This window comes from Suncus etruscus, chromosome 3 (assembly GCF_024139225.1).
Source record: "Suncus etruscus isolate mSunEtr1 chromosome 3, mSunEtr1.pri.cur, whole genome shotgun sequence".
Classification (NCBI taxonomy): domain Eukaryota; kingdom Metazoa; phylum Chordata; class Mammalia; order Eulipotyphla; family Soricidae; genus Suncus; species Suncus etruscus.
In genome coordinates, this window is record NC_064850.1 from 99677394 (window position 1) to 99681225 (window position 3832).

The 3832-nt window shown below is 37.2% G+C and overlaps 1 non-coding gene across 1 annotated transcript; it reads left to right on the plus strand.

Moving 5' to 3' along the window:
* The first annotated feature begins 554 nt into the window (after positions 1-554).
* On the plus strand, positions 555-745 carry LOC126005407 (U2 spliceosomal RNA). Its single transcript, XR_007494510.1, has one exon. It is a non-coding gene; the product is annotated as a U2 spliceosomal RNA (small nuclear RNA).
* Positions 746-3832: the final 3087 nt, after the last annotated feature.

The following is a 3832-nucleotide window of genomic DNA, read 5'->3' on the forward strand; positions in this document are numbered from 1 at the left end:
AGTTTTAGTAGTTGATATAAACTTATTTTTAACATATTTCTTTTTTTAATTCAGCTTAATTAAAGTATGATCATTGAAAAATTACTGGAAATTTTGATGTCTTTTAGTATTTTTTGTTTGGTTTTGTTTTGGTATCATCCTAGCAGTTCTTAGAATTTACTCCTGGCTCTGTCCTTAGAGATAATTCCTGGTGGTCATCAGCAGGTCATATGTGATACCAGGGATTAAACCGAGATCAGCTTCATGTGAGGCAAGTGCTTACCTGTTGCACTATGTCTCTGCCTCTTGATACTATTTGGGGGCCCTCATCCTATGGGATTTAATTCAGATGCTAGAATAGTTAACAGAGGTATTCAAGTGCTGATTTTGGTAGTCTGAAGTAACATTTTGGAGAGTGAAAAATAACAAATACATTCTAATTCATAGAATGTTTGGTCAAATGTGACTGGGGAAAATTTCTTAGTTACCAGGAGAATAAATAAAGATGAATATAGAATATGTTATGGGTTTTGCAGTTAAATATGCCTTAGAGATTCATTTAAAAGGAACTTAGAATCACTTCTCAGCCTTTTGTCTAAGATCAAGTGTAGTATCTGTGCTATTAAGCTTAATATCTGATACGTCCTCTATCTGAGGACAATATATTAAATGAATTTTTGGAGCCAGGAGTTGGAACAGGTGCTTGCTTCCTCCACTCCACGCATTGAGCTGGTATTGCATTACTTCCAGGAACGGTGCATCCCCTCTTGGGGAAAAAAAATAGGAACTTAGAGACTATTACAGAAAGTGATTTACCAGGAGGCTACAGTCCCACTTGTATCCACCTTAAACACAGCTCTGCTTGGTATGGAATGAGCTTTAGGAGTTCTGAAACCCTTGCTGTGCTAGTTGGCTGCTTAATCTAGCCAGCATTGAAGCTAAGGGGTTTGAGCCAGAGAAGTAAGACTGTATCCCACTGTTAAGCATCACTAAGTGTGAAGATAAACAGTGTGAGAAATGTTTGGTAGAAAAACATTGAGACTGAGAACCCTGGTCTATGGCTTAGGTTAAGAACCTTGTTTTACAAATTTGCTTCCACTTGTCTTTGTTTCAGTGATCCTGAACTTGCAAAGAAGATGGCTTTTTCGGTGAGACTTTGAGAAGTTCTTGGTCTTAGCTATAAAAGAGTACTCTGCAATGAAGAGGTTTTCAGATTTTAATCTGCAGATAGCTGGGAAATTCTGAGGGCTATGACTATTGCAAGTAATGCTTTGAACATGGCAGATCACAACCATTGAAAAGCAGCTTCACTCACATCTACAACCAGTTAAATAATACAATAGTCCTCCCTCTCTGTCTAAAAAATCAATCCCTTTGACTTTTCTGTTCACTCCCCAAGAGAAAGTCTTTCAATATAGTAAATACAATTGTAACTCAGAAATGAAGCTTGGTCTAGAATTAATTCTCCACCATTTTACTTTAGCATAAAAATTTCACTTTTGGGGCCGAAGAGAGAGCATGGAGATAAGCATTTGCATTGCATGCAGAAAAATGGTGATTCAAATCTCAGTATCCCGTATGGTCTCCTGAGCCTGCCAGGAGCAATATCTGAGTCAGGAGTCACCCCTGAGCGCTTCTGAATGTGACCCCCCCAAAAAAATTCACTTTTCTTCAGGTGAAGTCTCAGAGCTGCCTACAAATTGTGGAGTGGGGGACCTTCCTTTGCTCTTCAGTCCAGCCCTGCTATTCTCTTCCTTCTAGGATTTTATTAATATTTGTTTTGGTTTGGTTTGGGTCCTTTCTAAGCTGTCAGAGATGGCAGGAGAATTAAGGCAGATTGAAGAAGAGAGTGAAAAATCAAAATCATCTCTCAGTTTACTCTTTAAAAACCTTCTTTATAATCCTCTATCTCTTCTGCTTTTTAATATTCCTAATATTTATTTAAGTGATGGGGTTAGGTTTTTATAATAATACTTTTTGGCATTTTCTTTAAAATTTCATGACTTCATTGAATGCAACAATTCTATTCAAAAAATTCAATTAAACTATCATTTTATAACTATGCCATGAATCTTAGCGAGCATTTTAGTCTAGACTGCTATAACAAAGGAAGTGGAATTGTCTTATAAGCAAGAAAATTTTGTTTCTGGAGACCTGAAGGTTGAGATCATAGTATCAGAATGATCAGATTTAGTAAAGAACTCTCTTCTTGTTTGCAGGCTGCTGAATTCTCATTATAATTTTTACATGACAGAATAGTGGGGAGCTGCCTATGCTTCCTTTAGTAAGAGAACTAATATCATTAAGGAGGACTTTTTCCTCATGTGGTAATCATCTATCAAAGACTCCACCTCCTAGTATCGTCAGATTGTGAATATGTGAATGAAGAGGAACTGAAACACTATTTATAGAAGTTGATTCTTTTAATTTTTTTTCCTCCAGGAAAGAGTTAACTTTATAATTTGGTCTCTAGAATTTGCTTTCCTGGAGATACTCAAAGAACAGATGCATATGGGCCACAATATTGTTGTTGTTCAATACCTGCCATAAAAACAGATTTCTAGTAATAAGAACAGAGAATAAAGTCATATCAAGGATCGATTAATATTGGTTTGGGAGCAACATCCAGCTGTACTCAGGATTACTCTTGGCTCTGTGTTCAGGTATTGAACTTGGCAGTGTATGTGGATTCATATATTTTGGCAGGAATTGAACTGAGTTAGCCACATGGAGATAACTCTCTTATGTCTATGCTATCTCTCTGACCTTGGTGAATTTTTTCAAGGGTAAAAAATAATTTGTGTTGCAACTACTAAAAAGTCTACAACTGTGCTTCTTACCAGAAACTCTTCCTGTTTGCTGCCAAGATATCCCACAAGAGCACAGGTGAAAAACACACATATGAGGGACCACTAGTAGGATGGGTTCCAAGAATCAAGTTGAGAAGAGGAAAGTATTGGAAAGAGACCGAGAAACACATTGGCTTCAATACTCAAAAACACTTAAATTCAGAAGACTTTATTTCATATATTTTTTACTTCTTTAAGAGCAGTATCTAGGTGCTGGAGAGATAGCAAGAAGGTAAGGTGTTTGCCTTTCATGCAGAAGGTCATCAGTTTGAATCCGGCTTCCCATATGGTTCCCCATGCCTGCCAGGAGCAATTTCTGAGCATGAAGTCAGGGGTTTCTCCTGAGCATTGTCGGGTGTGACCCAAAACACACACACACAAAAAAGAGTAGTATCTAGTATTAATAAGGGAATCACAAAATTCCTAGCCCAAGAAGTAAACAAAAGATTCCCATTTTACATGTGTCCCTTTGGAATTCACATATAATTTCAGAGCCTTGTGGTCAGCTAAGGTAGCCTGCAAACTTTCTATCCTCTTGATATTATGGAGGTATGTTTTATGTGCCAGCATGTAATCTATCCTGGAGAATGTCCCATGTACATTGGCGAAAAATATGTATCCAGATTTCTGGGAATGAAGTGTCCTATATATATCTACTAGGCCTCTTTCTTTCTTTTCTCTTCTCAGGTCAACTATATTCTTGTTGGGTTTCAGTTTGGTTGACCGATCCAGTGTGGACAAAGCCGTGTTGAGGTCCCCCACAATTATTGTGTTATTGATATTATTTTCCAGATTTGTCAACAATTGTATTAAATATTTTGCTGGCCCCTCATTTGCTGTATATATGTTTAGGAGAGTGATTTCTTCCTGCTGTACATATCCCTTGATTAATACAAAATGTCCATCTTTGTCCCTTACAACTTTCCTGAGTATAAAGTTTGCATCATCTGATATTAGTATGGCCACTCCAGCTTTTTTATGGGTGTTGTTTGCTTCGATAATTT